The sequence below is a fragment of the Schistocerca piceifrons genome, chromosome 5 (assembly GCF_021461385.2).
Source record: "Schistocerca piceifrons isolate TAMUIC-IGC-003096 chromosome 5, iqSchPice1.1, whole genome shotgun sequence".
NCBI classification, from domain to species: domain Eukaryota; kingdom Metazoa; phylum Arthropoda; class Insecta; order Orthoptera; family Acrididae; genus Schistocerca; species Schistocerca piceifrons.
The window spans coordinates 283762533-283775402 of record NC_060142.1 but is presented as its reverse complement, the minus strand read 5'-3'; the positions used below and the strand labels follow the sequence as shown (position 1 = coordinate 283775402).

At 41.8% G+C, this 12870-nt stretch overlaps 1 protein-coding gene across 1 annotated transcript in view; it reads right to left on the bottom strand.

Moving 5' to 3' along the window:
* The window catches only part of LOC124798218 (uncharacterized oxidoreductase YjmC-like), a 246676-nt gene that overhangs the window by 110140 nt on the left and 123666 nt on the right, over positions 1-12870 (bottom strand). The gene's annotated exons all lie outside the window — the stretch shown is intronic.

Sequence of the window (12870 nt, the reverse complement as noted above, 5' to 3'; positions counted from 1 at the left end):
CTATGGGACTCAACTGCTGTGGTCATCAGTCCCCTAGAACTTCGAACTACTTAAACCTAACTAACCTAAGGACAACACACAACACCCAGCCATCACGAGGCAGAGAAAATCCCTGACCCCGCCGGGAATCGAACCCGGGAACCCGGGCGTGGGGATGGTCGAAAAGGATATAAAATGTAGACTGGCAATGGCAAGGAAAGCGTTTCTGAAGAAAAGGAATTTGTTAACGTCGAGTATAGATTTAAGTGTTAGGAAGTCTTTTTCTGAAAGCATTTGTATGGAGTGTAGCCATGTATGGAAGTGAACATGGACGATAAACAGTTTAGAAAAGAAGAGAATAGAAGCTTTCGAAATGTGCTATAGAATAATGCTGAAGACTAGATGGGTAGATCACGTAACTAATGAGGAGGTGCTGAACAGTATTGAATAGAAAAGGAATTTGTAGCACAACTTGACTAGAAGAAGGGATCGGTTGGTAGGGCACGTTCTGAGGCATCAAAGGATCACCAATTTAGTATTAGAGGGCAGCGTGGAGGGTAAGAATCGTACAGGGAGACCAAGAGATGAATACCCTAAGCAGATTCGAGGGATGTAAGCTGCAGTACACGCTTGGAGATGAAGAAGGTTGCACAGGATGGAGTAGCATGGAGAGCTGCATCAAATCAGTCTCTGGACTGAAGGCCACAACAACAACAAAATCGACCTTCTGGCGGGGGCGGGGAGCGGGTGGTCTGGCTGGTAGACACCCGTTTCACAGCCGAAACATTTCGTCCCACGCGAACAGCAATTTCCCGGATGGATGCATCACTTTCTCTCATTCCAATCATGTGCCCTCTTTCGAACTCACTGATGTGACGATACGGTTCGCGCTTACACCTGCGAGGCACCCTGCACGTCTCCTCAAGTCTCACTGATCTGTTACCTTAGATTTATAGCCACAACGAAAGCCGCAGGCACATTTTATAGTTAGGTGGTGTTGCGCCGCGATATCGATGTTGACCTTGAACCCGAGGGCCGACATGGTTCAAATGCTAATCATTTCAGCAGAACATACTAATGCATATGTCCTGTGAATATGAACGTCCTATCTCTAGTTGTTCAAAGCGTTGTTTTTTTTCTGAACATGAGTGTTTGTTTACGCCGGCGTGTTCTACTAGTGGCCCTCGTTCGACTTTACCTATCACACTACCAGCAATACACTAACGTATGATGCATTACTTATCGCCCAGGCGCAATGTGACGTATCACATATCAGCCAGCTGCAACGAACAGCTGTGAATACAATGTTGTATGATCATTCAGTGAGAGAGCCTATGAACGAATGAGACATTACATAATCAGTTACTATTTTAGTGTAAAATTACTTTATGTGACCTCTCGTTGTTTTAAAAGAATGGAATTGTACCACTTTCAAAATAAATGATCTGTATATTGAAACAGTAGCCTAGGCCGTTTGAATACTGTCACCGTCCTACGGAGAGGAACAGGAAAAGCAGTGTCCTACAGCGAGAAACACAGTTATCAGCGCCGGTGTGAACGTGTTAATTGAACTCAGTTTTACTATACAGCTTATTTTTATCTGCTATCACTACAAAATTCTTATTTCATTACAATGTAATTTTGCAAATGGTTCAAATGGCTGTGAGCACTATGAGACTTAACATCTGAGGTCATCAGTCCCCTAGAACTTAGAACTACGTAAACCTAACCAACCTAAGGACATCACACACATCCATGCCCGAGGCAGGATTCGAACCTGCGACCGTAGCGGTCGCGCGGTTCCAGACTGAAGCGCCTAGAACCGCTCGGCCACACCGGCCGGTTGCAGTTTTGCAAAGAAAAGATATTTTAAATCTATAAATACTGAATCCTATTTAAAGTACGTTACTGTCTGTCACACAGCTTCATAACACACGTGGGAGACGTACAGACATGCTTAATAACCTTAAATTGGGCAATTACAAGAAAGGCGTCGTCCATAACGTAACCGTCTATTTTTAACTGTGAGGTCTTGTCTTCACGGAGTGTTACAAGTACGTATACCCCTTTTGTTATTAGTATAACTGATTCACTTTTTTTCCAAATGTTTCTGTAATTTTCCTATAAGCTGCATCTATGTATGCTTCTACAGTTTTGCATTTCCCCTCTAGCCATTCCTGCTTTACCGATTTGCACTTTGTCATTCTCATTTGTTTAGACGTCTGTATTTCCTTTTGCCTATTTTATATTTTCTCCTTTCGTCTGTTAAATCTGTATCATGATTTGAAATAATGTGGTACAGGAGAATATTGAGAATTAGATGGGTGGATCAGCTAACTAATGGGCAGGTATGGAATCGAATTGTGGAGAAAAGAAATTAATGGACCAGTTTGACTAAAAGGTAAGTAATGAACAGGTATCAAACTGGGTAGGAAAGAAATTTAAGGTTGACTGCAAGAAATTGATAGGACACGTCCTGAGGCATCAAGAACTATTCAGTTTTTTAATGAAATGGGGGGAGGCGGTTAAAATTATAGAGGGAGAGCAATAGTTAACTACAGTAAGCAGGTTTGGATGCACCAGTTAAGCGAAGATAAAGAGGCTTGCACAGGATAAGCTAGCGTCGAGCGCTAAATCAAGTCAGTCCTTGGACCGAAGATCACAAAAACTACTACTTTGGCTTTCACAAATCTGGAATAAATTGCAAAGTGGTAATACCAGTTGACGAAAAAGTTCAGAATGGAAACTGCATCTACGTACATATTCCATAAGCTACTACACGGTGCAATGGAAAGTACTTCTTACAAACCTTAAGAGACTTTCTGCCCAATTTCATTCATGTACGGAACGAGTGAAAAAAGATTGTGTCTAGGCCTCTGCACGAGGGACAAGCAAAATTAATTTTCTCCTCTAATTAGGAAAGTTAGGTAATTAATATTTTGCCTGCTTTCAGCTGCATATCTGGTATCACTGTTTCCGCACACTATGTGGCTGCAGGAGCCAAAACAAAATTACGCATCCATTTCATAGAGCAGCGCAGGCATGGCCAACCTACGGTGACTCCCGGGCGTGATACACACACATACTTAAGTTTGTGGGCCGCCTAGTCACGTGACTCGCCAGCAGCACTCCTAGTGCATAAAGTCAAAACTATAGCGTCCGTGCCGTTAATATTCATCACATAACGCACCGACATGAATGGCACTTCCGACACGCCACGCCAAAACATTATGCCTCAAAACACTCATTTTTGAGAGCACATTCATTGTACGTTCACCTAATCTTCAGGATGTTTATACACTACTGGCCATTAAAATTGCTACACCACGAAGATGACGTGCTACAGACGTGAAATTTAACTGACAGGAAGAAGATGCTATGATACGCAAATGATTAGCTTTCCAGAGCATTCACACAAGGTTGGCGCCGGTGGCGACACCTACAACGTGCTGACACGAGGAAAGTTTCCAACCGATTTCTCATACACAAACAGCAGTTGACCGGCGAAACTTTTTTTTGATGCCTCGTGTAAGGAGAAGAAATGCGTACCATCATCACGTTTCCGACTTTGATAAAGGTCGGATTGTAACCTATCGCGATCGCGGTTTATCGTATCGCGACATTGCTGCTCGCGTTGGTCGAGATCCAATGACTGAATCGGTGGGTTCAGAAGGGTAATATGGAACACCGTGCTGGATCCCAATGGCCTCGTATCAGACAGGCATCTTATCCGCATGGCTGTACCGGATCGTGCAGCCACGTCTCGATTTCTGAATCAACAGATGGGGACGTTTGCAAGACAACAACCATCTACACAACAGTTCGACAACGTTTGCAGCAGCATGGACTATCAGCTCGGAGACCATGGCTGCGGTTACCCTTGACGCTGCATCACAGGCAGCAGCGCCTGCGATGGTGTACTCAACGACGAACCTGGGTGCACGAATGGCAAAACGTCATTTTTTCGGATGAATCCAGGTTCTGTCTACAGCATCATGATGGTCGCATCCGTGTTTGGCGACATCGCGGTGAAGGCACATTGGAAGCGTGTATTCGTCACCCGGCGTGATGGTATGGGGTGCCATTGGTTACACGTCTCGGTCACTTCTCGTTCGCATTGACGGCACTTTGAACAGTGGACGTTACATTTCAGATGTGTTACGACCCCTGACTCTACCCTTCATTCGATTTCTGCAAAACCCTACATTTCAGCAGGATAATGCACGACCCCATGTTGCAGGTCCTATGCGGGCCTTTCTGGATCCGGAAATTGTTAGACTGCTTCCCTGGCCAGCACATTCTCCAGATCTCTCACCAATTGAAAACGTCTGGTCAATGGTGGCCGAGCAACAGGCTCTTCACAATACGCCAGTCACTATTCTTGATGAACTGTGGTACCGTGTTGAAGCTGCATGGGCAACTGTACCTGCTCACGCCATCCAAGCTCTGTTTGACTCAATGCCCAGGCGTAGCAAGGCCGTTATTACGGCCAGAGGTGGTTGTTCTGGGTACTGATTTCTCAGGAGCTATGCACCCAAATTGCGTGAAAATGTATTCACATGTCAGTTCTAGTATAATATATTTGTCCAATGAATACCCGTTTATCATCTGCATTTCTTCTTGGTGTAGCAATTTTAATGGCCAGTATTGTACCTGTTTACTCGTCATGAACACTGCATCTTTACTCTCAATAAAATTCTTCGGAGCTGTTGACCGCATAGCCAATATACAGTATAAAATCGCCCCACGTTTCGGCCACTGGTTTATGTAGGAGAGACGGGTTGGCCGACCAGCACGCGAATTGCAGAGAATGAAAGGTATGTCCGTCTGAGACAACGCACCAGCTCAGCGGTTGCGGAACAATAGGATGAGTGCGATAAAGAAATAATATTCAGCGAAGCCTGCCTACTGGCGAAAAAGCCGTTTACATTGAGGAGGAAGATTAGAGAGGCGATAGAAATAGCCAGACGAACCGCCAACATGAACAGAGAGGACGGTTATAGGCTTCGGACGTCCTGGCTGCAAACACTGACAGTGCTACGGGAGGACATCGCACCAGTCAACTCACACAAGCGCGCGGGAGACCGCGATGGTCGTACGTACACAGGGCGCAGGCACGCCGCAACCCACACTTGGTGGTAGCTGTGGCTACGTCACAGCTACCACCTGTATCTAATTCAACTGTTTCCACCAATGATAAGAAATAATGTAAGCACCAATCAAGCACGTCTTTATCCACCCATGACAACGAATAATATAAAGACCAATAAAGAAGGCCTAAAACCCCGCCTCCTATCCTCAAGAACCCTATCGAATTACGCAAACAGCTTCCTCCGCTACCATATAAGATCTAAAGTCTCTTATTGAGCAGTCAGCTCAGCACAGCCCTGAGGAAGGCAATAGTGGCCGAAACGTTGGACAATTTCATGTGTTGACAGTGCTGCCAACAGCCCAGAAGAATTTACTGACGGTGGCAACGGCTACAGAAGCCTACGCTTACATTGCATTTTTACTTTTACGATAGTTGTCTTACAAACTTCTGTCGTAAAATTTTGCAACGCCATTACTAAGGAAACAATACTATTCACGACACATAAATAAATGTAAACATCTGAAGATGGATTGCCACGCATCTTTAAATGTAATCATGGAAAAAAACGCCTATAAAAGCAAAAGGCTGCAGCAAATTTCAACTGTTTGACTGTTCTAATATGGTTCAAATGGGTCTGAGCACTATGGGATTTAACATCTACGGTCATCAGTCCCCTAGAACTGAGAACTACTTAAACCTAACTAACCTAAGGACATCACATACATCCATGCCCGAGGCAGGATTCGAACCTGCGACCGTAGCGGTCACGCGGTTCCAGACTGAAGCGCCTAGAACCGCACGACCACACCAGCCGGCGTTCTAATATGTCCCTAACGGATAAGAATTATTTACTAATGTTAATATAAGGCAGAACAGAAAACAAAATATGCCGACGATATAAGCAGTCGTATTCAACCAACAATTGGGAGTAACTCCGAATTTTTTCCATGGGTCGGATCGTTGCCCGCGCGTGGAGTAGAGTATATCGTGTGGTAATTCAACGGGGTGTATTTCGGGTTTCTGTTCGCCTGGCCTGGCGAGGTGAGGCGTCGATGGGCAGCTACGCGCCGTGTTCACGGGATCCTCGCTGTTGTTGGTAGTGCTGTGTTCCTTCTTTCTTGGGTGTAGTTCGTAACCCGTGCCGTATTACGGTACGAGGTGATAGCTTTTGGAGCTTTTGACTTCTTCACAAACATTTTCGGAGTGAAAAAACACGTCGTATTGAGCTGTTGCTAAGTATAGTATCTCTGGGCGTAGAACCAAGGGCGCTTTTTTACCATCGGTTTCCGAAAGACTTCGAATTCTAACGTGTATGGTCGTGCTAAATGACATGTTGGATTTACCTACAAGAAAGTTGCTTAAGTCAGATGCAGTTCCAGCAAATAACTGTCATGGGAATAAACCAGGTGCAGCGGGTTCTGTCCACACAGTACACGAGGTAACAGAAAGAGAACGTCATAGCAACATCAGAGAAGCGCGGAAGAGGACTCTCAAAACATTGGAAGTCACCCAAGGAAACAAAACTGGGCAGTTCAGTTAACACAGAAACTCCGTCTCATCCTCTCGCTATTAGCAAAGACCAAGAAAGAATTGGCTGTTGTAAACATCAGAAACTCTTTAGTGGGGCAAGATACTGCAACTATGAAAAAAGCTAAGAAACAGGGTATACCTCTCAAAACAGTTGTTCCTGCTAGTAAAAATATGGGACATTTTCGGTGTCTGATGAAGAAAAAACAAGTGTGAACTGGAGTTCGGAGGACTCTTCAAATGCCCTTACATTGAAAGATTTGTCTTCTAAAGCATATGCTTACTTAATAAGAAAGAACTTTCCTTAGCCCTGTCAACTCCAAAACTCGAAAAATGGATCAAATAGTTTAAGTGTCAACCAGGCATATTAAAGTAAGTGCTAGATTTAATTAATGCTAGGTCAGCAATGTTTACTCTATTTGAGGCCATGGCTGTCCTAAGCTTTGATGAAATGAACATTGATAATGGTGTGAGCTGCGATTCATCTAATGATGTCATACATGGACCACAAAAGAAGGTTCAAGTGGTCATGATAAGAAGCTTATTTTCAAAGTGGAAGCCACCAATATATTTCGACTTTCATGAGGCGTGACAAGTTGTTTGTTGCAGACAATCATTACAGAAGTTGAAGGAGTTCGAATTCGTCTTGTAGCGGTTATATGCGATACGGGAGCGAAAAATTCAGAAGTTTGGAAACAACTAAGACGTATTTTTTGAACCCTTTGTACAGTACGACAAAAATATAGTTTTTTACGACCTACCGCACGTGCTAAAATTATTAAGAAATCACTTTGTTGACGACGAAATCACCTCGCTTGACGGTGCGGTATTTACAAAAACTGTAATAGAACAGCTTCCGCAGCACCAAATAAGTGATCTTTGGATCACCTATCATACGTCGGAAGCTTCTCAGGAAACACCTGATGATGACGTCAAGTAATGACGTCGAAATACCGTGTTTCGAAGACGCTGATATCCGGCAGAAAACCCGATTTCCACGAGATGTCATCAAATCGCCGGGAAAGTCTAAGAAATTACAAGTGATATTTCGATCACCTATCGTATGTCGGAAGCTCGCATGAATGAAGTGGATTAGGCGGCGAAACATTAGAAAGGCTGCCCAGGTATTTTCACGTCACACTGGCCAAATTGTGAGATAGTCCTCCATGAAGATCGTGTAGAAAGCTTCATCTAACTGATAAACAACGTCTTCAAAATGTTGAACACCAGGTAAACCCAAGGTCAGACATCATCTGTTAGAAGTGATTATGATTTAAACCTCAGAAGTCAAGAAAATCCCCTGAAGAAGTTTTTGAATATTTGATGGAATATGACAGTAGGGAAAATAAATCCATTTCAAAAAGGAATTGTTACATCAGTAAATTCACTCTTCACTTAAAACTTCCGGGCTGATAGGCCGTGGTCGACATATAAAACTGTCTCCTGACGTTTCGTCTCCAACTGCAGGAGACATCCTCGGAGGTAAAACGGCGAACTGCGAAGAGAACTCGAGGAAGCGCTGATTATATAAGCAGTACAGAGGGCGCCACAGTCGATCACGAGGCGTCGGCTATGAGATTGTGTCTGGTGATGTCAACATTCTCGATTGAAAGTAATCGATCGTCACACTTGCGGTGCAACGCTGACATCCAAATTTTATCCAGTTTAACACCTTCGTCTTTCTTCTTCTTCTTCTTTCGATTTCGGCCATCTTTGGACCACGTTCAACAATTCACTTGCCCGGTTTTTTGATCTTTTTTTCTCTCTTCCCAATATTTCCTCATCATTTTCGAGTGGTTCCTCCTCCGCTCTTCCGACCATTTCCTGTTATTATTCTTTAGTTTCGTTTCTTCTGGAAAACACTTAATTTCGTTCACTATTTGTCTAAACTTTTCCCTGTCCCTGATTGACTCACGGGTGACATTAAAATAGGCCAAATCCTTTTTCACCATCTGTATCCATTTATTGTTGGTTTTTTCGTTCCTGTTACTATGTTCAAACACTTTTCTTGTTAGTCTGTTTCCATCCATCCTCGACAGGTGACCATAAAACGTTAGTCTGCGTTTACGCATTGCCTCACTCACTTTCTCAATAGTTTTGTATATTTCCTTATTACTCTTTAGCTTGTACTCTTCTCCAATCTTTCTCGGTCCTAATATTTTTCTCAAAATTTTCCTTTCTTTCTTTTCCATGTTTTCTATTTCCCCCTTTTTGTTAAGAGTTAGGCACTCCGATGCATACAGGCATTCTGGTCTAATGACAGTTTTATAATGTCTTAATTTAGCTTGAATCGAAATGTTTTTTTTGTTATATATGTCTTTGGTTTTTTGAAAAGCAAATTCCATTTTCCTTGCTCTCGCCTGGTTTGCACTCTTGTCTAAACCATTCACTTGAATTATTTCACCTAAATACTTAAATTTTTCTACTCTCTTAATATTGCCGTATTTAGTAATAAGATTTTTCTTGTTATTTCTATGATTAGACATATACACGGTTTTTTCAAATGAAATCTCCAGTCCAGCTCTGGCCGAAACTTCTTGTAGTTTCTCCAGGTAGTTCTGAGCTATTTCTTCGTTTTCTGTAATTATTGCCAGATCGTCTGCAAAAGCTAAACAGTCCACTTCTATTTTTTCTTTTTTTGTTCCAATTCTGATGTCATTCTTGGTGCCTTTGAGTTCTTCTTTCCATATTCTCAATATCTTTTCCAGTACGCAGTTGAAGAGGATTGGGGATAAACCATCACCTTGTCTAACACCTGTTTTAATTTCGAACTTCCTTGAAATTTCACCCATAAATTTAACTTTGGCCTTACTGTTTGTTAGCGTCTGTTTGATAATTTGAATTGTTTTCGTATCGACCCCAAATTCTTCCAATACTTTCAGTAATGTTTCTCTATCTACCGAGTCGTATGCTTTTTTGAAATCTACAAATACTATTGCAAATCTCTGGCCTCTTGAGATTCTGTAACGAATTAGTGTTTTCAGGTTAAATATTTGTTCAACACAGGATCTACCTTGTCTAAAACCTGCTTGATATTCACCTATTTTTTTTATCCAGAACTGGCTCCACGATTTGAAGTAATTTCCTTGACAAAATTTTGTATCCTACTGGTAGTAGCGAGATCCCTCTATAATTATTAACATTCATCTTATCCCCCTTTTTGTGTAGTGGGTGTATCAGGGCACACTGCCAGTCTTCAGGAATTCTTTCTTCGTCCCAGATCTTCTTAAACATATGTTCCAAAACTTGTGGGAGGTTGGTATCCATTATTTTTAGGATTTCTGGTACTATGGAGTCTTCACCTGGGGCTTTATTGTTTTTTAGACTGTGTATTATGTGTTTTATTTCTTCAGCGTCTGGAGGTTTTGACTCGGTATTAGTATTTCGGTGGTTTTCAAAACTCATTTTATCTTTGGGTGGTTCACAATTTAGTAGATTCTCGAAATATTTTGCTAATATTTCACAATTAGTCTTGTTTGTCAAACCTAGCTTGTTCTCTTCATCTTTAAAACATAAATTTGGGGATTGGTATTTGGTTAGCTGTTTTCTAAAAGTTTTGTAGAAATCTCTAGAATTATTTCTTTTAAAGTCTTCCTCAATCTGTTCTAGGTTATCCTGAAATTGTCTTCTTTTTTTATTACGGAAAAGCTTAGCTGTTTCTCTTCTCTGGATTTTAAAATTGTCAAGATCTTGAGGATCTTTTGTGGAGTTCCATTTCTGCCACAATTTCTGTCTCTTCTCCAGGTTCTCATCACATTCATTGTCCCACCATGGATGTCTTCTTACTCTTTTCACGAGACAATTTTCTTTTGCTATTTCAACTATTTCGTTTTTGATCTCCTCCCATCCCGCTCCCTTATTTATTGTGGATATGCCATCGCTATCTTTGTGCAATGCTCTTTGAAACCGTTGTTTAATTTCTTCATTTTTTAACGTTTCTGTGTTATATTTTGGAATTTTGTAAAAGGTTTTCTTCTCTTTTCGAAATGGGAGTGGTCTGAATTTAATCGTAGTCAAATAGTGGTCTGAATCAACATCAAGGCTTTTCAGCACTTTAGTGTTTTGAATTTCTTCTTGACAATGAAGTGAGATAGCCACATGGTCAATTTGGAATTCTCCGAGAAGTGGATTTGGTGATCTCCATGTTTTAGTTTTTCGGCTCAGCTTTTTGAAATGTGTTGTCATTATTTTCAAGTTGAAATGCCTACATACCTCTATAAGCCTTTCTCCATTTTTTGAAGTTCTTTTGTGACCTGGGAAGAGGCCTACTGTTCCATGGTATTTTTTCTCCCTTCCTATTTGTGCGTTAAAATCGCCTACTAACATTTTTATGTTCTTCTTTGAGCATCTATCCAGTTCCATTTCAAGTATCTCCCAAAATTCTTCAACTTTCTCCGGGTTATTTTTGTTGTCCTGGTTTATGGGTGCATGGCAGTTGATTATAGAGTATCCTTTGTTTTTACATTTAATCTCAAGAATGGATAGTCTCTCAGAACTCGAGTAGAAGTTAGTAACTGAATCTAAAATTGAGTGATGTATCAGAAATGCTGTTCCCAGGTATGGCATTTGTTTCATTAAGATTTTACCTGGTTTTCCTTTAAATAAACGATAGTTTTCAAAATCTAAAGCAGTTTTATCTAAAAACCTTGTTTCTTGTAATGCACATATTAAAATTTCTTTCTGGTTCAGCTTTTCAATCAATAATTTCAATTTTCCTACTTTAATTAGAGAGTTTACATTTAAGGTTGCAAACATAGTTGCTTTCTTAAATTTCAGTGTTGAGGGCTGCATACATGTTGGTTGGGGTCCTCCAAAATCCTTTGACCCCTTTGCATTGTTTCTACGAACAACGGAGGATTTGCCATTCGGTCTACCTCTTGGAGTAGTGTCTATCTTTGACGACGTTCCCATCATGCTTTGCAGTAATTGTTGGATAATAAATTGGGGGATCGGGTTGCCCCGAATCCGTCTTTCCTGTTAAAATTATTACGATGTTTATCAATCTCGATAGCCTCTCTATACAAGCGTGCATAATAATGCGAGGTTTTCGATATGACGCTTGTCTCGCTGAATTTTATTTCATGATCACCTTCCTGGTAAACATGTTCCGCTACGGCCGATTTATCCGTGTGACCCAGGCGGCAATTCCTCTTATGGTCAACAAGACGGGTGTTCACACTTCTCTTTGTGGTACCGATGTAAACCTGTCCACAACTACAAGGAATTTTATATACCCCCAGTGTAGCCAAAGGGTGTCGTGCATCTTTTGCCGACCCTAAAAATTCTTTTATTTTCCTAGTGGGTCTGAAAGTAGTTTCCACCCCATACTTGCCTAAAACTTTCCCAATGCGATCTGTGACTTTACTAATGAACGGAAGAAAAGCTTTGCCCTTGGGCGACTGTTGTTCGTCGTTGCTCCTGATTCTCTGCCTCGAGCGAAGTGTTCGATCTATATCCTTGCTGGAATAGCTATTCTTCACGAAAGTTGACCGTAGATGTTCAATCTCATCTTTTAAATAAACAGGTTCACAAAGTTTGTACGCCCTACCTATCAAAGTTTTCATTACACCTCTTTTTTGTCTAGGGTGGTGGTTGGAATCTTTATGTAGGTAACGATCAGTATGTGTGGGCTTTCTGTACACCTTATGGCCCAACGTTCCGTCCCGTCATTTAATCACAGACACATCCAGGAAATTCAATTACCCATTCCTTTCCGTCTCCATAGTGAATTGGATTTTCGGATTAATGCTATTTAAATGTGTCAGGAAGGCATCCAACTCCTCTGCTCCGTGTGTCCATACTACGAACGTGTCATCGACATAGCGATACCATCTGGCTGGTCTCTTACTGGTAGTCTGTAACGCCCGTTGTTCAAAGGTCTCCATAAATAAATTAGCCACAGCAGGACTGAGAGGACTGCCCATAGCCACCCCGTCAATCTGTTCATAAAAGTCATTATTGTATTGAAAGTAAGTTGTGGTGAGGCAGTGTCGGAATAATGCCACAATATCGGTAGGAAAAATATCCGCTATGCATAAGATAGTTTCGTTTACCGGAATCATAGTAAATAACGACACAACGTCGAAACTGACGAGGATATCATCCGGGCCCACGCTCGTTTCCTTTAATTTGTCAATGAAGTGAGCTGAATTTTTAATATGACTGTCCGTCCTACCAACATAAGGCTGCAGCACTGAGGCAAGGTGTTGAGCTAACTCGTGTGTTGGTCCGCCTACAGCGCTGACAATTGGCCTCAACGGAATCCCAGGTTT